The 23,701-nt window shown below is 36.7% G+C and overlaps 1 long non-coding RNA gene across 1 annotated transcript in view; it reads left to right on the top strand.

Moving 5' to 3' along the window:
- The window catches only part of LOC138143586 (uncharacterized), a 119,504-nt gene that overhangs the window by 50,564 nt on the left and 45,239 nt on the right, over positions 1-23,701 (top strand). The window contains exon 2 of the long non-coding RNA XR_011163737.1: positions 17,708-17,863. This is a non-coding gene — a long non-coding RNA (uncharacterized lncRNA). The remainder of the gene's footprint in view (positions 1-17,707; positions 17,864-23,701) is intronic.

The following is a 23,701-nucleotide window of genomic DNA, read 5'->3' on the forward strand; positions in this document are numbered from 1 at the left end:
TTTTTTCCAAGAAAACCCAAAATGTGGTCACAAAGAGTCAGACATGACTGAAAAACAACTAAACAACAATAGTTTTCTCAATGTTGCTTAAGTTTAGCTACTTCAATAAATGGTCTGGAATCGTTAGAATTTGTCTATTCTCTGGGTCAGGCTGTTCCATATAACTGTGCCATTATCTAACCCATCCTGTCTACTATCACCAAAAGGTATAGAAAAGTGATGGTTATGAATTGCTTTTGATAAGCTGCACTGTTTGGAGTACTTAGTCATGGAAAACCTCTGCTACCTGGTGGCATCATCCTGAAATTGTATGAGCAGCTTTTGAGAAGTGAATAAAATTGTAGGTAGCACAGTGAATAGAGTACCAGCCCTGGAGTCAGGAGTTCAAATCCTGCCTCAGACACTTAACACACACACACACACACACACACACACACACAAAACTAGCCATGTGACCTTGGGCAAGTCACTTAACCCAATTGCCCTACTTTCCCCCCCACCAAAAAGGAAAAAAAAAAAGAAAAGAGAAGTGAATAAACTCAATAGTAGGCTGAATTTGCAAAGTAGCCTTGAGTATCAGACCTGTGATAAGAGCCTTGAGAAGAAGGACTTCCCTCTCCTCCATGCTTAGGAAAACATGTAACTGGTGCTCTCTGAATAAAAGAAGAGGGTAGGATTGATTACATTTCTCAGGGAATTTTCTAATATAAGATTAGACCCATATTGTTGTCCTTCATTCTCAACAAGGACCATGACATCAGGAAAGTGATGCTATGACTCACAATTGAATTGGATTTAAATGAGGGAAGGTAGTACAAAGTCACCAGCCTCACTTTCTCCTCTGGAACTGCCTGGGTTCAGTGACAAGATATAGCTCAGAATGACTGGAAGGATACCTGAGATTTATATAGTAAATATTGAAATGATGTCATAAAAAGAATATTGGATTTGAAACCAGAGGACCTGAGTTTGAATCACAAATCTATCACTTATTACCTGTGTGACTTTGGCAAGAGATTTAGCCTTTATGGGCATCAGTTTCTTCATCTGTAAAATGAGAGGGCTGGACTCAATGATTTCTAAAAACTTGAATTCCATAACCCCTAAAGAGATTTTTAAAAATAGTTGGTGTGTATATAAATCAGATAAATCTCTAAGAGAAGAATTTTCTAAATAGATCCCTTTGGGAAGAAGAATAAAATATAGATAGCAATAAGAAAGTAAAAAAAACAATGTCAATACACATATTCCTCATATGTTTCTGCATCGTTTTCCAGTTCACATTATCTCATAAACCACTAGAAAATTATAGTGGGACTTTGGAGGTCATTTGTTCCAACTGGGCCATTTTACAGATGAAGAAAGTGAAAGCAAGAGAGGGAAGTGACCTGTCCAAGGTCACACAGAGAGTAAGTAGCAGGCATAGGAACAGAACCCAAATCTCTGGACTTCTAAAACAGTGCTCTTTGCACAATTGTGAATGCCATTTTTTCCTCACTATTTTTGCATTTCTTCTAGTGCAGATAGTCATTTCCCTGAAAAAAAAATCCCTGCTCATTTAAATTCTCAGGCAGAGCTATCTCCTTTGATGGTGCTAGATGAAATTCCCTGATAAAATTTCATACGTTTATTAAATTACCAGAGTCACAAATCACCATTCTCAGCTCATTTAATATTTCCCTGGTTACTGCACTATAATATAACATGCTCTTTCATTCTCAACACATCTTGGTTTTGCATTTTCTAATTACCTCATGCACATTCAGAAATGGGTTTGCTACTTTTCATCAAAGTCTCTCAAAAGTTTTTCTACTAATTTTCTACTTCCATGTCCCAAAGCAATGCTATTATCTCTATTTTCTTTCTTCTTCATTCAATCAATGAACATATATTTACTGATTATCTAACATGTATGGGTTGTGTTCAGGTGACATTCAATCTATATTTTTTAGGGTCTTTGGACTCTAAGTCTAGTGGGCAGAAGTTATGATGGAAATATTCAATTCCTTATTTCCCTAAAGCTATATTTAAAACAATTTTATTTTTTTTAAAGCAATCGGGGTTAAGTAACTTGCTCAAGTTTACATGGCCAGTTATTTCTGGGTGTGGTGCTAAGTATCTGAGCCTGGATTAGATCCCAGGTCATCCTGACACTGGAGCAGGTGCTCTTACTCGCTGGCCGCCCCCCCCACCCCCAAAGCTATATTGAAGGAATTTTTTTCATTGATATTAAAAAAGTATTTTCTAGTAAGCCTTTAAAGAACAGGGTTATCTGACTAATTGTTTTCAAACTGGAAAATTACCATGGGGCCTTCCATGATGATAGAGAGGACATAAGGTGGTCATTTAATCACATACCTCTGCTTCTAGCATGTGCTGTACATAAATAGAAATAGTTATATAATACATTTTTTCCCCCAAATCTTCAGGGTGGGCTCTCTACCCTTATAGGAATATTGATAAAATACACCAGTAAGCAAAAGTTGAAAAATTCTCTATTTTGTTGTAGTTGTTAAAGTTAGGATTTGTTACAACCTGGAGAATTATAAAATTTCAGAGTTGGTAAGGATCCCTGTGGCCATCCAGTCTAGCCATACTTGGGAAAGAATTTCCTCTACAATATACCTCACAACTTGTTATCCAGTGTTTGCTTGAAAACTTCAAGGGGAGACTCACTATCTCCCAAGGTAGCCTATTCTACTCTTCTGTAGTTCAAATATAATCATTAGGTAGTTTTTCTTCACATCAGACCTATCCTTGTTTTTTCTTAAACTTCCAGCAATTGCTCCTAAATCTGTGCCTTGAGGCCAAGTAGAAGAAATTTAAATTCTATTTCAAATGATAACCCTTCAACTCTCTGAAGGCAGCTTTCAAATCACCACCTGTAGTTTCTCTTTTCCAGGCAAATTTCTCAAGTTCTTTCAAATAATTTTAATACAGTATGAACTCAAATATCTTTTCTTTTCTAGTTGCTCTCCTCAGCATGCACTTAAGTTTATCAATGTCTTTCATGAAATATGCCCAGATGATCAAAATTCTCCAGATATGGTCTGACCAGGACAGAATTTAGTAGGTCAATAAACTCCTAATTTCTTTATGTTCTGCCTTTCAACATAGCCTTGTTTTAGACTAGCTTTTTTTTTCATTGCTGTATCATTTTGCAAACTCATAATAAGCTTGCAGTCAATCAACCAATCAATAGACATTTATTAAGCACAATGTGCCAGGCACTGTGTGCTAAGAGCTGAGGGTGCAAAAATAAGCAAAGGATATCCCTGCCCTCAAGTAGTGTTCAATCCAAATGGGAAATATATATTTTTTTGTTAACCATGTGCTTTAAGACAAAGATATAAGAAGCCTCAAAAAACTGGAAATTGTGCTGTCAATTGGTGAATGGTTGAACAAGTTGTGGTATATGATCATGATGGAATACTATTGTGCTTTAAGAAATGATGAACTTGATGATCTTCAAAAAACATTAATAGATTTGCACAAAATAATGAAGAGGGAAATGGTCAGAACCAAGGGGACATTGTATATAGTAATAGCAATATTTAAGAACATTTAAAAGAATAATTCATTTTGTCTATTATAAATACCCAAATTAACTACAAAGGACATATGAAGGAAGATACTATCTGCACCCAGAGAAATAACTGATAAATAGAAGTATGTATAGAATGGCTTTAAATATATACAAATTTGTGTCTAATAGTAGCCATTTTTAGGTGGGACAGAGGGAGAGAAGAAAAAAGGTGACAATAGAAAGTTACATGATAATTTTATCATATATTTGAAAGGAATAGCAAATTACACATAATAGATTTGCAGTTTCATATACAATCATCTTTTTTTTCTATACTTCCGTGTTATGGAAATGCTTATTTTATTTCTTAAGTTCAGAATAAAATAAAGAAAAAAAAAGAAACCTCTAGGGAGTGGTCCCCCTAAAATCTCTTGTTTACTAATCCCCTAGGGCACCCTAAGAAACAAGCAAAACAAAAATTGTTACCCAAAATCTACTGAGTGAGATAATTGAGGGGATTAGGACAGTAAATGGTTAATTATGGGAATTAAGTGAACCACACTGATTTCATCTTGTGACTCAATTCTGAAGCTAGTTAAGTTCCTTTTCTGTTCAATTATGGGTACCATAATTGAACAGAAAAGGAACTTAACTAGCTTCAGAATTTCTGTCTTGTGAGAAAATTATTCAATTGTGGGAACCAAGGGAAAAGTCCTTATTGTATTGTTTGAAACTGACCCTGTATAGCTTGGAAACTGGATCACTTCTCCCTGCTACTTGGAGACCTTTAACCAAGGACCTAGGTTATGCTGATCAGAAACCCCGTCAGATTCAAAGATTGATGCAAGGAGTTTTCTCACAATTACCCATATATCTTCTTGGAAAACTGGTCCCATGCTGATCAATTAGTTATTGTTTCTATGTTCCTTTGAATGTTCAGAGATACTTGGAGTGAGTGGGATACATATTTTTCTGATTTCAGGGTATTGCACCTGTTGCTCTCTCCCTCCCAACTTGAAAAGTCCCTAATCTTTCTTCCAATTAGAAATCAGATTATCTAATTTTCTACTTTTTTTCTTTTTAATTAATTGGCCTTGATTGTTTTTAATATATAAAACTCTGTCTTCCCAGTATTCAGGGTCCAGCCCATGATGAGGAAGTCTGGTCCTGGTTTATTGAGTGATTGGTATACATTGCTGAATAAGTTGAAATGCTCAGGTCAAACATTTTTCCTCAGTCATTTCATCTTTCACTTATCATATGACCCATGACCAGGCAAAGGTTTTCACTTCCAAATGTCATGAATTTCCTGTACTTTTCACCACTAACATTCAACCAGGTCTGTGAGTCCTGCCTATATGCCTAACATAAAGAAAGGATCCTCACCACTACCCTCCCCCCACTACATTACAGTGCACCAGATCAGCTAAATCCTACCAGAGTGACAGTCCAGTCCTCCAGAAAATCCTCAGCTCTTCTACCCTTTCTCCATTCCTCTGGCTGTTAATCCCTCTGCTTATGCCATCTACTTTTGCTCACACTACTCTTCCATTTTCCCCACTGAGCTGCACTAAATAAAGAACTGTAACCCCTAAAAGAGATGTGCTAATCGGATGCATCTCTCATGCTGGAATAAGTTTTAAATCAAAGACACCACATCTCACACATTTTGTATTGGTGGAATTGTTTTTTCCACCATTTACCATCATTAAATTCTACCTTATTTGATTCAACCCAATATTCTAGCCCTGTCGGGATCTGTTTGAATCCTGCCTTGTCTTAGCTATCCACTCATTGCAAGTTTAAGTCATCTACAAATCTGATAAGCATGACATCTTATATCCCTTTTCTAAATTATTGATGAAAATATTAAACAGCACAGGGCCAAGCATTGATCCTTCGATCACTGCATTAGACATCTCCTGCTAAGCTGACATGGAATCATTAACAACTACTCTTTAGGTTAAGCCATTTGACTACTTCCAAATCTCTTCAACTGTCCTAGTCTCTAGTCCACATCTGTTCAGTTTTCCTAATATAGCATGTTTAACCAAAATTGAGGCATAATGAGTTTGATCTGGCCCTCAATCCCAGAGCCAAAGAGTCTACATAGGCCCTTTAGGGTTCTAGAGTCCTCTGTGCAGCCCACACTGTTAGGTGCCAGTCACTAGCATCCCAGTTCTGTTTAATCAGTTACCTTTATAAAGGGACATTTATTTCAAAGATATAATAGAACAAATACAAATACTCCACCCACCAATACCTGAGAGACACAATCTTAGCTTAGTTCCTACATAAGATTAGTCCCACCGAGTTCATGTCCAAGTCAAAGGCAGCATGAATGAGTCCCCATCTCAGTTGCTCTATTTTTTAATTAATTTTTTTCTTTTTTTTAAATTAATTTGTTTGTTTACTTTTAGTTTACAGGATTCAATTCCACAATTCCTTGAATTTCACATTTTGTCTCCTTCCCTTCCCTTCCTCCCATGGTGGCATATAGTCAAGTATAGCATCTGTAAATACTTTCACATTATACATTAGTCAGGTTATAAAGATGGATTGTATCAGATTGAATTAAAAATGGTAAAAAGGACATAAAACCAAACAATAAAAGGAAAAAGATCAGGTATTTTGCTTCCATCTGGATATAAACTCAGTTCTTTCTAGTTGTTTCTCTGGATGCACACATTTCTCTCCATCATGAGTCTTTTGGGATTGACTTATATCACTGCATTGCTGAGAAGAGTCCAGCCTATCAAAGTTGGTCATCACACATACCTTGTGTCTGTAATTGTGCACAAATTTCTCCTGGTTCTACTCTTCTCACTCAGCATCAATTTGTATAAGCATCTCCAGATAAATATGAAGTCCATCTGCTCCTCATTTCTTATAGCACAATAGTATTCCATAACATGCATATACCACGACTTGTTCAGCCATTCCCCAATTGATGGGCACCCCCTTAATTTCCAATTCTTTGCCACCACAAAAAGAACTGCTATAAACATTTTTGTACATATGGTTCTTCCTCCCATTTCCATGATCTCTTTGGGATATAACTCTAGGAGTGGTATTGCTGGGTCAATGTGAATGGAATATAAAGATTCCCCTGTATTGGCTTGGTTTTCAAACTGATTGTGTTAAAACCCAGAGCTTGTTAATCCCACCTGTGGGATGGACTTATTGACTTGAAAAGAGAGACACGAACTGGGAGGAGCTGGTGACGTAGATTTGGAGAGACAAGAGAGAGGCAGAAGAACTTTTTGGAAGCAGCACCTTGTGGAGGCAGAGAGAGACTGAGAGAATTGCTGGGGGCCACTTTGAATTGCCCTGGACTTTTGAGACCTGCCCCCTGAGCTGCCAAGGACTGAGGAGACATGGCTGTTTTGCTGGTACTTTGTCTATCTGTTTTGATGTTGTTTTGCCAGATTTGTCCACTGGTGAAAGACAGTCCTTTTGTTGAAGAAGTCCTGGAACCTGGCTGTTGGCTAAGAACTCCTGAGACTGGCCTGCAGACAGAGAGTGAATACTGTCCACTGGTGAAGGACAGTGCTGTTGTTGCAGGGGTCTGGAGACTGTCCTGCAGACAGAGTGAATACTATCCACTGGTGAAGGACAGTGCTGTTGTTGCAGGGGTCTGGGAACCTTTCTGTTGGTTCAGAAGCCCTGAAGAAGGATTTTCTTGTTGTATGTTTACAGAAATCCTGGGAGAGAGTTTTGCTAATGTTTTCAGGGGTTCTAGGAATGTTCTACAGACAGAGGATGAATTAATGAAGGGACTGGCAATGTATCTTGTGGCCTTGCTAAGCCTTGTCTCCCCAGGAACTAAGATTGCTGAGAACTTGCCTCATGTCAAGATGAAGAAAAGACCTCCATTTGGGTATTAAGTGCTGTGCTTAAACTTGATGTAACTCTGGGGTAGATTCAATTGTGATCCAGGGTTGGGGAACTTTTGACCTATTTGTGTTCTATGGTTGAGCAAATGAATGTACTTTACTTAGATTGGAAACTAATCTCCATTTGAGAAGAGGGTCTTTGTGGTGGACTAAATGAAGGTACAGCCTAGGGGTGGAGTAGTATTTAGAACAGGGACTTTGTAATTGATTGAATGATTGGAAGGTCCTAGGGTGGGGTAGTAGTTGGAGATTATTTAATCACATTTAGTAAATGCTGTATTTTGAATGATGTCATGTTTTGACCTTCTCTGTTCTTACTTTGTCACTGAATAAAATGGAGAGCACCTATGCTGGTATTTTGAACCTTGGGAAGTTGCCTTTCCTTGGCATTACATTACAGTCAAAGGATATGAAATTATTTATAGCCCTTTGGGCATAATTCTAGATTGTCCTCCAGAAAGGCTGGATTATTTCACAACTCAACCAGCAATGCATTAGTGTTCCAATTTGCCCACATCCTCTCCAGCATTTGTTATTTTCCTGTTTTGTCATCTTAGCCAATCTGACTGGTGAGATATGGTACCTCAGAGCTGTTTTGATTTGCATTTCTCTAATCAATAGTGAATTAGAGCATTTCTTCATGTGCTTGTAGATATCTTTAATTTCTTTCTCTGAAAACTGCCTGTTCATATCCTTTGACCATTTATCAGTTGGGGAATGACTTGTATTCTTAAAATTTGACTCAATTCTCTGTATATTTTAGAAATGAGTCCTTTGTCAGAGACATAGGTTGTAAAGATTCTTTCCCAATTTCCCACCTCCCTCTTAATCTTGGTTACATTGGCTTTGTTTGTACAGAAGCTTTTCAATTTCATTTAGTCAAAATCATCCATTTTACATTTTTTAATGTTCTCTAATACTTGTTTAGTCATAAAGTCTTTCCCTCTCCACAAATCTCCACAGTAAACTATTCCTTGTTTTCCAAGACTGCTTATAGTATCAACCTTTATATCTAGATCATGCACCCATTTAGACTTGATTTTGGTATATGGTGTTAGATAATGGTCTATGCCCAGATTCTGCCATACTATTTTCCAATTTTCCCAGCAGTTTTTGTCAAATAGTGAGTTCTTATCCCAAAAACTAGGGTCTTGGGGTTTATCAAACAATAGATTACTATAGTCATTGACTTCTGAATGTCCTGTGCCTAATATATTCCATTGATCCACTCCTCTATTCCTCAGCCAGTACCAAGTAGTTTTGATGATTGCCGCTTTATAATACAGATTGAAATCTGGTATAGCTAGTCCACCTTCCCTAGCATTTCTTTTCATTAATTCCCTTGATATTCTGGATCTTTTGTTGTTCCAAATGAATTTTGTTACTATTTTTTCTAGCTCTATAAAGTAGTTTTTTGGTAAATTAATTGGTATGGCACTAAATATATAATTTAATTTAGGTAAAATTGTCATTTTTATTATATTAGCTCGACCAAGCCACGAGCAATTGATATTTTTTCCAATTAGTTAGATCTGATTTTATTTGTGTGAAAAGTGTTTAGTAGTTGTGGTCATATAGGTCTTGGGTTTGTTTTGGCAGGTAGATTCCCAAATATTTTATAATGTCTACAGTAACTTTAAATGGGATTTCTCTTTCTATTTCTTGCTGTTGAATTTCATTAGAAATATACAGGAATGCCAAGGATTTATGTGGGTATATTTTATATCCTGCAACTTTGCTAAATTTATTTATTGTCTCAAGTAGTTTTTTACTTGATTCTCTAGGATTCTCTAAGTATATCATCATATCATCTGCAAAGAGTGATAGCTTTGTCTCTTCTTTGCCTAATTTGATTCCTTTGATTTCTTTTTCTTCTCTAATTGCTACTGCTAACATTTCTAGTACCAGATTGAATAAGAGGGGTGATAGTGGACACCCTTGTTTCACATCTGATCTTATGGGAAATGCTTCTAGCTTCTCCCCATTACAAATCATATTTGCTCATGGCTTTAAATAGATGCTACTTATTATTTTAAGGAAGGCTACATTTATTCCTATACTTTCTAAAGTTTTTAATAGGAATTGATGTTGTATTTTGTCAAAAGCCTTTTCTGCATCTATTGAGATGATTGTGTGGTTTCTGCTAGTTTTATTGTTGATATGATCAATTATACTGATGGTTTTCCTAATAATAACCATCCTTGCATTCCTAGAATAAATCTTACCTGATCAAAGTGTATCATTCTTGAGAGAAGCTGCTGTATTCTTTTTGCTAGTATTTTATTTAGAATTTTTGCATCTATATTCATGAGGAAGATTGGTCTATAATTTTCTTTCTCTGTTTTATCTCTTCCTGATTTAGGTATCAGTACCATATTTGTGTCATAAAAAAGAATTTGGTAGGACTCTTTCTTCACTAATTTTCCCAAATAGTTTGTAGAGTATTGAAATCAACTGTTCTTTAAATGTTTGATAGAATTCACTAATAAATCTATCTGGCCCTGGAGATTTTTTCCTAGGAAGTTGACTGATGGCTTGTTTAATTTCTTTTTCTGAGATGGAGTTATTTAAGTAATTTACTTCCTCTTTAGTTAATCTGGGCAACATGTATTTTTGTAAATATTCATCCATTTCCCTAAGATTGTCAAATTCATGTGCATACAATTGAGAAAATAATTCCTAATTATTGTTTTGATTTCCTCTTCATTGGAGGTATATTCACCCTTTTCATTTTTGATACTCATAATTTGGTTTTCTTCTTTTTTTATCATATTGACTAAGGTTCTATCAATTTTGTTGGTTTTTTCATAAAACCAGCTCTCAGTTTTATTTATTAATTCAATAGCTTTCTTAATTTCTATTTTATTAATCTCTACTTTGGTCTTCAATATTTCTAATTTAGTATTTAATTGGGAATTTTCAATTTGTTCTTTTTTCTAGGTTTTTCAATTGCATGCCCAATTGGTTGACCTCCTTTTCTCTAATTTAATCATGTATGCACTCAGGGATATAAAACTTCCCCTAAAAACTGCCTTTAATGCATCCCACAAATTTTGATATGTTGTCTCATTCTCTTGAATGAAATTACTGATTATTTCTATAATTTCTTGTTTGACCCACTCATTCTTTAGGATTAAATTGTTTAATTTCCAATTTCTTTTTAGTCTGTCTTTCCATGGCCCTTTATTGCATATACTTTTTATTGCATCATGATCTGAGAAGGATGCATTTAATATTTCCGCCTTACTGCATAGAATTGTGAGGTTTTTATGCCCTAGAACATGGTCAGTTTTTGAGTATGTACCATGAACCACTGAGAAGAAAATATATTCCTTTTTATCTCCATTCAATTTTCTCCAGAGATCTATCATACCTATCCTCTCTAAAATTCTGTTCACCTCCTTAACTTCTTTCTTGTTTATTTTGAGATTGGATTTATCAAGTTCAGATAGGGTGAGATTAATGTCTCCCACTAGTATAGTTTTGCTCTCTATTTCTTCCTCTAATTCCTTTACCTTCTCCTCTAGGAATTTAGATGCTATACCACTTGGTGCTTATATGTTAAGTAATGATATTGCTTCATTCTCAATGGTGCCTTTTAACAGGATATAGTTTCCTTCCTTATCTCTTTTAATTAGATCTGTTTTTGGTTTTGCTTTATCTGAGATAAGGATTGCTACCCCTACTTTTTTTACTTTAGCTGAGGCATTATATATTTTACTCCAGCCTTTACCTTTACCCTGTGTGTATCCCTCTGTTTCAGATGCGTTTCTTGTAAACAGCATATTGTAGGATTATGATTTCTAATCCATTCTGCTATCCATCTCCATTTTATGGGAGAGTTCACTCCATTCACATTTATAGTTATCTCTCCTGGATCTGTTTTCCAGATCAGTTATTTTTCCATTGAGGTATTTTACCTCTTTTTCTAATTTTTCATTCTTGTTGTTTCGTTTAACTAATTCTTGGTTCCTCATAGAGTTATTTTTTTCAATTTGGTTGATTCTAGTTTTTAGCAAATCATTTTCCTTGGTTAATTTTTGGAGCTCCTTTTCCATATCAAACACTTTTTTTTGAAGGAGCTGTTTTCTTCATTATAATGTTTTTCTAATTCTGCAATTTTGGTTTTGAGAGAATTCTTCATTTTGTCTTCTATCTCTCTCATTTGGTTTTCAAAGTTCCTTTTGATCTCATCTAGGAAAGCTTTCTGTTTTGGGGACCCATTCCCTGTTGATGTTTCAGCTTTGGGTGTGGAGTCCACAATGTCTCCCTCTGAGTTTGGTTCCTCCCTTTGAGGATTGTAGGACTGCAGAGTCTTTGTAGTTTGCTTTCTACCCATCTTAAGGCAGGGCCCTAGCCATGCCCTTCCTCTAGGAATCCCAAGCCTTTGCTGTAGAGGGTTTTTTTTATGTGAACATTTTTTTTAATTTTTCAAATGCTTTATTAACTTCTGATTTACATCATTCATTTCTGCCAGATTTTGAGTTACAAATTTTCTCCCCATTTTTCCCTTACCAACAACCCCAAAATAGCAGTCCCACAGGATATCCCCTCTTCCAATCTTCTCTCTCCCACATTTTATCCAATACCCCTTTTGACTTTTCCAGTGGATTTCTATGGCCCTGTATATCTTATTTCCCAATTACATGGAAAATTGTATTAATAATAGTATCTATCTATCTATCTATCTATCTATCTGAGTATTTGATTTTAAAACTTTGAATTCCAAGGTCATTCCCTTCCTGCCTTGTCACCCACCCTTATTGGGAAGATAAGCAGTTCAGTATAGGTTGTACATGTGTGGATAATGCAAAACAATAACATAGTAGATATATTGTAAAAGACTGACTATATTTCCCTCCCTCCTATCCCACCTCCCACTTGTTCTATTCTGTACTTTGATCCCATCCCTTTTCAAAAGTGGGTGCTTCCAACTTCCCTCCCCCCAGCCTGCCCTCCCTTCCATCATCCCCTGTTTCATCTCCTTCCCCCCCTTCTCTCCTGGAGGGTGAGATACCCTATTTAGTGTGTATTTCATTCCCTTCTCAAGCCAAATTCAATGGGAATAAGGTTGACCCATTCCCTTTTGACTTCCTATTCTTCCCCTCCATTGTATCCATTTTCCCTTGCCTCTTCTATATGAGATAGTTTACCCCATTCTGTCTCTCCCCATCTCCTCTCATCATATTCCTCTCTCACCTCTTAATTTTACCTTTTAAGTATCATCCCTTCCTGTTAAATTGGTCCTGTGCCCTCTATGTATACCTGTAAACATATATACACACATTCACATATGTATTCATATGCCCATCTACCCTCATATGTAGACACACACACACACACACACACACACACACACACACACACATATATATATATATATATATATATATATATTTCTATTCCCTTCAACTACTGAGAAAAGTTTCATAAGTTACAATTATTGTTTTTCCATGTAAGAATGTTAATAGTTCAACTTTGATAAGTTCCTTATGATTTCTTTTTCCTGTTTACCTTCTCATACTTCTCTTACTTCTTGTATCTGGATGTCAAATTTTCTATTCAACTCTGGTTTTTTTCAGCAAGAATGCTTGAAAGTCCTCTATTCCACTGAATGACCACATTTTCCCCTGAAACATGATACTCAGTTTTGCTGGGTAGGTGACTCTTGGTTTTAATTCCCAGCTCCTTTGACCTCCAAAATATCATATTGCAAGCCCTTTGAACTCTCAGTGTAGAAGCTGCCAGATCCTGGGTTATCCTTATTGTGATTCCACAATATTCAAATTGTTTCTTCCTGGCTGCTTGTAATATTCTCTCCTTAATCTGGGAATTCCGGAACCTGGCTATAATATTCCTAGGAGTTTTCTTTGGGGGATCTTTTTCAGGAGGTGGTCTGTGGATTCTTTCAAGATTTATTTTGCCCTCTGGTTCTAAAACATCAGGACAGTTTTCTTTGAGAACTTCCTGGAGGGTGATTTCTAGGTTCTTACTTTGATCATGGCTTTCAGGTAGTCCAGTAATTTTAAAATTATCTCTCCTGGATCTATTTTCCAGGTCAGTGGTTTTTCCCATGTGATATTTCACATTGCCTTCTGTTCTTTCATTTGTTTAGATCTGTTTAACAGCATCTTGATTTCTCAGAAAGTCATTAGCTTCCATTTGTTCCATTCTAATTTTGAAGGAATTATTTCACAGCCTATCAGCACCCACTGTACAGCTCTCCATTGTCTGCTATTTTGATTCCTCCAAGACTCTGATCTTTCATGTTTCATAGACTTAGAACATAACCAAAACACTGTTATCAAAAAGATTAGGTTTTTATTTTGAGAGTCTCTAAAGTATTGCCTAGTTTTCCCAAAGATAATCTAGATTAATCCTTCCTCCTGTGTATTTCTGTGACCATTCCATTTTCCATTTTTTCAAAATTTTCTAAGATATCATAGATTTAAAACTGAAAGAGACTTTTACAGGCGATCTTGTCTAACTTCCTCATTTTATAGGTAAGAAAACTCAGGCCCATAGATATCAAGTGACTTGCCCAAGGTCACACAGTTAAAATATGACAGAGATGGGGTAGAACACACAGGTCTTCTGATTCCAAAGTCAGTGTTCTTTCCACTCTATCTTTCTTTTGCACTCTATGGTGAACCAGCTCCATGGGCCATCAACCAAATATCAGAACTTTGACAAAAGTCCTTTCCTCCACAGAATCTCTTTATTTTCTTCCAGACTCTCATCATTTTGGACTTCTTTGGTTTCTCTACCATGCCTCCTGCCAGGTGCCTTCCCCTTCCCCCTCACCTTTCATTTCTCCTTTTTACATTGTCTTCCCCCATTATAGTGTAAGTTCTATGAGGACAAGGACTATCTTTCTTTTTCATTTTTGTATCCTTTGCACTTACTTAGTATGGCTCCTGACAATAGTAAGGGCTTAATAAATGTTTATTATTGACTACTAACTATTCTTAATCTACCTGCTTTTTAATTCACAGATAGACTGATTTCTTTTGAGTAATTTTAGATCTAGCAAAGGAAGATCCTCAATGTCCCAGGGCATGAGGCAATCAACAGAACATATTTCACAGATAGGAGCAAATGTCTTTTATTACAAAATGAAATTTTAAATGTTAAAGTCATTTTAAAAGTTTAAAAATGAAATGTACATATATGCATATATGCAAGGTATTAATTTCTTTTGAATGTGGACTCGCCATAGGGAATATGACTATAAGTTCAGTGTCTTTGTCTTCATATTCCCCTTTGCTCATCCTCTCCTCTGCAACTCAATCTGTGTACTCTTTACACCTATCTTTTCTCTATCTAGGGGACAGTGCTCTTTTTAAACACATAGACAATAATAATTATTGGCAGAACAGTCAGCAATTAATTACTCATTTGGTCAGTTATGCTTGTGCTGATATTTCTCAGTATCAACAGACTCGATGTCCATCCCCACCAAGGCTGGAGCTAAATTACAGCTATATAACTGGGGAAAAGGCTGGGAGGAGGAGAGGGAAGAAGGCATTAGGGAAAAAGGGATGAAAGATTTTAACACCCTTGATAGAGTGAGACCCAAATAAGGGCATACGTGATATATTAGGACTATTACAATGTCAGCTTGGCCTTTATTAGACTAAGAATGCGATGCTTTCTTTTTGAGGCTTCTGTTTTGTTATCTTAGCTGTATATTTTGGGGTGGGGAGAGGAGAGAGAAGGCGGAAAAGCATAAAAGGGACAAAGAGAGGGAAAATTTCAGGACTCATAATATGGTGAGCTCCTAATAAGAACAAATTAAATAAACCATAAATTTGAAAACAAAAATACCATAATTGGACAAAAATGGTACTATCTTCTAATTTGTCTATTATTGATGAACATTAAAAGAGACACATGTAGGCCATTCAATAAGCAACTGTTTACCTCTTCTGGCTGTGTTTTTCAGTGAATAAAAAACCAAATTTTCCCTTTGGAAACATATCACTTAATATTTCTGGGAAATTTATGTCTACATAAACAATATAGATCTTTATGAATTGTGAAGACAAAAATTTTAAATTTTGCCAATATGTGATGCTTCATAAATGGATTTAAGTAGTTAAGCTAATGAAATCAACAACAGATGTGAGAGAATGCCTAATGATTCCAAGCATTTGGATCAGGGATTCTAACTGCTCTTCTTATAGCATTAAAAATATTTTTAATTAAGAACAGATATCAGGTGACACATCAGTTTAAAATCTGTAAAGAATGAAACTGGCAACTTAATACCTAGAGACAAGGAAAGGAAAATATTCGCTTGTTTCTTGAAAGGAGAGGAGACCACTAAACTTATCATTTGCAGGATAAGAGAATTCTTGTTTAAATAAGAATACTATAATAGCATTGTAGTTTGTTTCCATGTGTCACAACTGCTAAGATAATCTTCCTAAAGAACAGGTTTGACTTCCCCTTGCTCAAAAGCCTCTAGTAACTTCCTCAAACTTCCAGGTTAAAATATAAACTCCTTAGCCTGGCACTTAAGGCCCTTCATAATCTGACTCTCATTTCCCTTTCTAGACATAATTAATAGTATTCCCCTTCCAAAAACTATGTTCCACCCAAAGTAGGATACTAGCCATTCCCTGAATTTAGAACTCAGGTTCCTCCCTATGTGCAATTGTCTGAGGTCAACACCTTCCTTAGCGTTGCATCTCAGAGCAAATGGAAACAAAAGCACGTTTTAGTGACTCACATATGAAGAGCTGGAAAACATCTAGGTTAATAGCTGGGGAAATATTTACACCAGAACTGTTCTCTGATTATGAGATAAATGCAATTTACCTGATTACAGAGAAGATGAAAACTTGGTTTCTAATCATTAGTTAAGGTGGCATCATTTGTCAAGAGGATGTAGCTACTGAACCAAGAAAAAATAGATAAACAAAAGGGAGAGAAATGAAAAAAAAAATTAGAATCGTGTCAAAGACCATGATTTCCCCTTTACTGTTGCTTGTTACTGTGTAGATTGATTGGCCAATGAGAAACAAGAGAAAGAGAAAGAAGGGGAGAAACAACAGTATCCTCTGTTGTCTCTTATAACTCCCTCCCTTGGGTGAGCCAGTGCAATTCCATGCTGTTCTCTACGCTTCAGTTCATTGCCCTCCTATCCTATTGCTGATCATGCCTTAAATTCTAACCTTTAATTGCTCCTGACGTTCATTGTCTTCATTCTTATTCACATGCTACCTAATGGAGCCACTTAAAAGCATGTAACCATAATTATTATGTCCACAACATAATCTCAGCCAGTCCCTTTCTACAGCAAGACAATCCTTTTACACTTCCCTAGTCAGTTCACTACTGCCTTAACCATAGCTTCTTTTCCAAACTTTTTCATTGCCCCTCAAGCTTCTTCTGGCTCACTCTCCTTCCACCCTTTTCAGCTGAAGACTTTGTCTCATATTTAAAGGAAAAAACTGAAGCTATTTGCAGAAATCAATCACTTCTCTCCCTTCTTCATCTCACATCACTGGGACATTTTCCCAGACTCTCTCTCCTTCAAAACAAACAAACAAAACCTCACACTTCTACTAAGTTACTCTTTTATTTCCATGGTTCTATAGTCTTTAACCAACAATAATTCTATGTAAGCAAGATGAAAATTGCCCAATTGCTCTAAATTGGCATTTCCTCTTTGAGATGAGACTGACATATATCCATGATTAATCCAGTCCTCAAGTCATGGGATTTGGGAGAGGAGCACTGTAGAAGAGGTCATGCCTATCTGGGGCTGAGGAGGTCAAATTTAAACAAAAAACTAGGCCAGGTTGGGGTTTAGATGTGTTCAGAGAACTAAGGATTAGATAAATGTGATTGAGAGGCAGGAAATCAGTATCAGATTAGGAATCAAAAAGGAGGAGAGCTCCAAGCAACTGGTTATATGACTCAATATCACTACCGATGGTTTTGTACTTTTGATTGTGATTTAATTTCCCATTCCAGAAATTACTGATGTAGTCATGAGTAGAATTTCCCAAGTTTCCTGATTCAATCACACCATCAGGCTTTTATAACACTAACCTGGGTCTCTTCAGAGCTCATTGATTCAATAAAGAAGCAGATATAACCACTTTCAGATGAGTAGAATAATGGCTTTTGCAGAGGAAACAAAGAACGTTGTGGGGAAATCACCTCTGTGCCTTTTTATAACTATCTCTTTCTCCTCTATACATCTTGTTTCCTCCTTTAGAATGCAAACTCCTTGATGACAAGGACATGTTTCTTTTTGTATTTGTATTCCCAGGTTATAATTCTCTTCCAGAGACTCTATAATGTTCTGGGGCTTAATGTAATGTGCACGATGTGATCCACAAACAGGAGCATCAGGAGGTCCTTGCCACCCACAGGGAAACCCTCTTCAACTTGACTCTGCACTGCATCTCAGTGGTCAAAACTTTGGGTAAGCATACAGGTCCCCTTTTGTGCCTCAGAGAGTCAATGAGCAAGGATGTTTCTATTGTTTTATATTCCAAAGAATCTTGAATTATATATATATATATATGATATGTATATATATATATATATATGTGTGTGTGTGTGTGTGTGTGTGTGTGTGTGTGTGTGTGTGTGTATGAATAGGAAATATCTTATTGTAAGAGTCAAAGACCTCACTAAGGAATTGTATGGTAGGAAGAGAAAATGGACTGTTTATATGGCACAGGCATAGAATAACAGAACAGGCGGTGTATCCTCGTACCCATGTAACATCCGGAGAAAGTGGAGAAGGTTTCTAGGGTACCTGGTAGACAGTCAGTAGCCAATGTATGAGTGATCTTAGACAATAGTCTCACAGGATGGGTAGGCATCATTGAAGAGAATTTCCGAATAGATAAGATTACAGATACATTTAAACACTCTGTCACTTAACAAACACATGCTTTTTCAATCTTCCTTTCTTCCTTCTCTCACCTCAGACATATCCTCACTGTGTAACCCTGGACAAGTCACTTAACCTATTGGACTCAGTTTCTTCAAGTGTAAAATGGGGGTTGTAATAGCACCTCGATCACAAGGTTGTTGTCAGGATAAAATGCAATAAAATCTAAAAGCATTTAGGACAGGGTGTGGTACATAGTGTATGGCACACAGTAGGCCCTGAATAAATGCTTCCTCTCTTTCCCCTCATTCATAATTTCTTTATTCCCAGTCCAGTAATTCCTGGAACATGCCCTTACATAAAATGATTTGTTCCTGATTACTGCCTCTCAAGGAAATAAGATTGAGTATTTCAAACTAGGTTTTATGGTTTCCACACCCTCTAGGGCATGTAACCGCATAGACATCACTTTGAAACTCTTCCCAAATTTTTCCACACCTATTCTGTGCCTTTCTTCTCCTAACTGAATTTCTGCAGAACAGAAAAGATTCCCAGATGATTATTCATGATGATACATCACTTTCCCTCTTACTTGAGTAATACCCCGTCTCCAATCAATTTTTTCCCTTTCTGCTTAGCTTAATAACAACTCACATTTGTACAAAATTTCAATGTTTTCAAGAAACAGATCACGTCTTCATAGTCAAACACCTAAGACAGGAGAAAATGCAAGCTCCTCTTTTGTTTTTTTTGTTTGTTTTTTTAACAACTGAGGGGCATTGGTTCAGTAAGGCAAAAATACAGCCTTAGAGGTTCTCTTCTGTGTATATGTTAAGATTATGCAATAGACTTTGATCTATGCAATCATTTAATAGTTTTATTCAACGATCCTCTCACTTGCCATATGAAGCAAAGCAGAAAATGGAGATGTATACTTTCCAAGCTTGTTTGCCACTGTTGGGCAGTTCAAGTTTTAAAGGAATTCCCATAGATGGTGAGGAGCTTGGAGACAGTTAGATGGCCCAAAGGGTAAGGTGCTAACTCTGGAACTGGGAAAAATTTGAGTTCAAATCCTGCCTCTGACATTTACTGGGCAAATCACTTAACCTCTCTCAAACTCAGTTGCCTCATCTGTAAAATGAATATGATAAAAAAGAGCTCCTAACTCACAAGTTTATTGTGAGAATCAAGTAATATTTGTAAAGTACTTTGCAAACCTTAAGGTGCTGTACTTATTTAGATCATCTTCATGGATGATATTTTCTTGATTGCATTAAGCACAGAAACACTGAAGGACCCCTTACATGGGATACATGGCCACTTAAGAGAATTCAGTTGGTGATGTTAGGAATAACTGAGCAGCTGAAGAATGCATTTTACCCAGATTATGCTACACAGTTGAATGGACAACCCATTGGATTGCTCCTTTTATTACACACATGCATATATACACACATGTACTTGTATATGTGTGTATATGTGTCTTGGATAGACACCTTGGATGGGTAATAAGCTGGGACCAGAATTGAATGGGAAAAGAGTGGACTAGATAGAGTGCTAGACTTGAAGCCAGGAGTTTAATAAATGAACTTAATAAATGCTCATTAACTTGATCTGACATTTAGCAGTTGTGGAACCCTGGACACATCCTTTTTTCTCTTTGATCCAGTTTCCTCACGTAAAAAATGTTAATAACAATAGTATCTCTCTTAGATGATGGGAAGGCAAAATGAGAAATTGTAGTACTTTATACAACTTAAAGCTTGATTGAAATGTGGACCCCCTACAGGATGCACCTCAGATCCTACCTGCCGCAGGAGATCATTCCCAGTCTCTGCCCCTTCACGTGGCTCCCCCAGCTGTTGGTGCCTTTCCATCTATTTTCTCTGTTTTGTATGTATTTAGTTAATTACCTAGTGTCTCCCCCTTTAGAATCTATGGTCCTCCATGACAGAGGTCATGTCTGTGCATATTCATTTCTTCATATCTCCATCGAATTTAGGGCTGGTAGGTAGTAAGCACTTAATGAAGACTGTTGACTGACTTCCTGCCTGAACTGCTGTTGATGCTTCTACTGTTATTGCTGTTGCTGAAACTTCACAGTACTTAAACTGATTCCAAGCTGCTCTCTGATAATAGTGACATTATGTAGCTATTAAAAAAAATCATTGGATTTTCAGATGAATCAAAATTGTAGATAATTTCAAATAATCATCAAATGGATGGATTCCCAAACAATGGGATATATCCATTTTTCATATTTTCTCCGATTCCATATTAAACAAAACTGTCCCAATTTTTAAAAATATCATCTCATTCAGATGCAAAATACAATAATGATAAATTGTGGAAAGTCATGATAGCTTTTTGACAGAACCTCCTATTTGGAAATAATGTGATCTAGTAGTCTTTAGTCTCTTTCTCTGTGGAAATTTTATTTATACAGATGAACTTATTCACCAATGCACAAACATACCTAATATTCCCATAGCCTTATGATGTTAATTAATTTAGCGAGCCACAAATAAGATTGATAAAGATGGATCTTGCCCATGACAGGGCGTTAATATTCCATCAGTTAATATCCTTCCATTAGCATATCCTTTCATTAGGATATCCTTCTGGCCTAGTTATTTCTTCAGATTACCCAAACTCAATTTTTATTACAACTACAGAAGTGTGGCTGTCTTACTGATATGCCCTCCATAAATTGAAACATAGCTAAATAACTGAAGTGCAATATAGATTTCAAGTCATGGTTTAATTAACTCTTGATTATCCAATACTAATGGAGAAGAGCAGAGACCACTTTTTTCAAGCTCGTTTCAAAGTACCTTCTGGGTGCACTGTGCTAATAGCTAAGGACACAAAGATGAAAAAACACATAGTTCCTGCCTCCAGAGAGTTTGCAGTCTTAAAGAGATAATACATATATTCTAGCCCACCCCAAAGAAAAACCATAATATAAAAAAGTTTTTGCATACAAATGAAAAGTACAAAACATTATTAGAAATTCAAGGAAACAGAGATTAGTTTGACCTAGAGTATGAGTCCATTTCTTGAAGGAGCTGGGCTTGCATTGTGAGTGGAAGAAAAGGAACAATTCAAGTCGCAAAGATAATGAAAGTGGTAGTCTATTTCAGGTGTGGAATATTAAAATAAGTAAAAAGGTATGAAGACAGGAGAAGGCAGGAGTCCACGGAGACTGGAGCAATAGCATTCCTAAAAGGGAGGAGCATAATATGGGACTTTAGAGCCTAATTTAAGTCTTAAATGTCAGGTTAAAGAATTTATTCTTTTCTCTCTGGGAACTGAAAGGGAACTTAAGATTTTTGAAGTAAACAGTAGATAATCTTTAAAACAACTTTATAAAGTGGTCAGAAGAAAAATCTTCACACAACCCAAACACACTCTTTTTCTTTAGGCACAATCCATTAAACAGTGAACTCCTTGAGAGCAGAGACTGTCTTTTACCTCTTTTTATATCTCTAGGGCTTACAAAACAGGTACTTAATGAATGTTTATTAACATCATCAACTAACTGATTATCTTTAGCATAGTGTAATCAAAAGTACCCTGGACTGAGAGTCAAGAGACACAGGATTTTGTCCTTGATCCTCCAACTCCATAAACTCATATAAATCTATCCTTCATCTTCATAATCTGCAAAATTAGGGCCAAATCTTCCTTAAGGTCCTTTCTGTGTCTGTGATCTGAGATTTGGGTTATGCCTCCAGTACCCCTCAGCTCTATACTTACTTGCCTCAGCCCCAGCTGCCTAGGACCCAATTACACAAAAGAGAGGAGGCTGTTAATTCTGGAGAAATATCATTTCATATAGCTCCCAGGGACAGCCTTGAACAGTAGATGGAGAGGCATTTACAGACTTAGAGACCTGGGTTCAAAACCTGCTTCTTGGGCATATAAACACTGAAGCTCTAAGCAAATTCTCTGGCCACTCTATTAGACTGTAAGTTGGAGGGCAGGTGAATCTAAAGATCAAAGTATTATAGATTTAGAGCCAGAAGGGATCTTAGAGGTCATCTAGTCCAACAGACTCATTTTACAGATCAGGAAACTGAGGTCCAAAGAACTGACTTGCCCAAGATCATGAAGGTTATAAATGACAAAGGCAGAATATGAATCCAGGTCTTCTAGCTCCAGAACTAGAAAGTGCATTCCTTCTCTCTGATTTCTTCACTATTGGAGTGAAAATAAAGAGGGGGAAAAAAGGAGAAAAGAAAAAAAGGGTATGAAATTTGAGTAAACCAGGTTCCATCTCAGTCATTGGTTGAGTCTGAGAACTTTGAAAGCAAATAAAAGATGAGGATGCCTAGTGCTGGGGGAAGCTAAATTTAGGGATCTATAAATACACAGAATTGGTTTGGTTGGGGTTCAACTTCCTGAGCAAGGCACCTGCCCAGCTTTGGATTCTGGTGCCAAGTGTTGTGAAATCAGCTGCTTAACCTGCTGAAGCAGGCCTAAGGGCAGCCTGCTGCAGCGACAATGCCCAAGTTTGTCAGAGCTCACTCCAGGAAGCTGAAGCACTCACTGATTCTCTGGCATTCCTGCAGTTTTGTCTTGTGCTGGTCGGTAATTCTTGCTTTATTCAGCTGGCAAATGGAATTTTGGCACCTATTTCTTCAGTCCTAATCCAAGTCATACTGCTAGGGGCATAGTCATTGTGTCATGCTTCTTACTTCTGAGCAAGTATTTTTAACAAAGATGAGCCTCAGTTTCCCCATCTGTAAAATTGATAAATATCACCTACTGAATTCATGCCACGGAGTAGCAGAGACAACATTAAAACATTTCAAAATCTAGAGTGCCATGACATTAAAATAACCAAAAGTCTAATTAATAGCTGAACCACATAGTCATAGGGTCATAAAGTTAGAAGGGCCCTTGAGAGATAGACTACTCCAATCCCTTCATTTTACAGATAAGGAAACAGAGATATAGAGATATCAATGATTCACTTAAGGTCATGTAGTGAGTGACAGAGTCAGAATTTGAATTCGGATCCCTTGAGGTCAGTCCTCCAAATCCAGAGCTCTTTTCACTACACCCCTCTATAAGAAATTTCTATAGTTGTCTTCAAAGAAAATGTGGTCAAAGCAGACATTATTCATTTCATCTACTCCATTAGTTGTTGTTCCCTGTGACCAGAAACTGTCTTTTGCCTTTTTGTGCACTTCCAGCACTTAGCAGTGTCTGGCACATAGTAGGCATTTAATAAATAATTAAAGATTGATATATTAACTCCCTGAAGAGGTAGATTTGGGGCATAAGGACAAATGCAGAAAAATAAAAGCCTAGTACATACTGTTGCCTAGTTGACAAAGGACCGACTCTAGAGTCAGAAAGACCTGAGTTAAGGTTCTGACTTTTATATACTGTCTATGTGAGCCCAGGCAAGTC

This window comes from Petaurus breviceps, unplaced genomic scaffold, assembly GCF_028583685.1.
Source record: "Petaurus breviceps papuanus isolate PSGF00001 unplaced genomic scaffold, PetGlider_PUasm1.0 90650, whole genome shotgun sequence".
NCBI classification, from domain to species: Eukaryota; Metazoa; Chordata; class Mammalia; order Diprotodontia; family Petauridae; genus Petaurus; species Petaurus breviceps.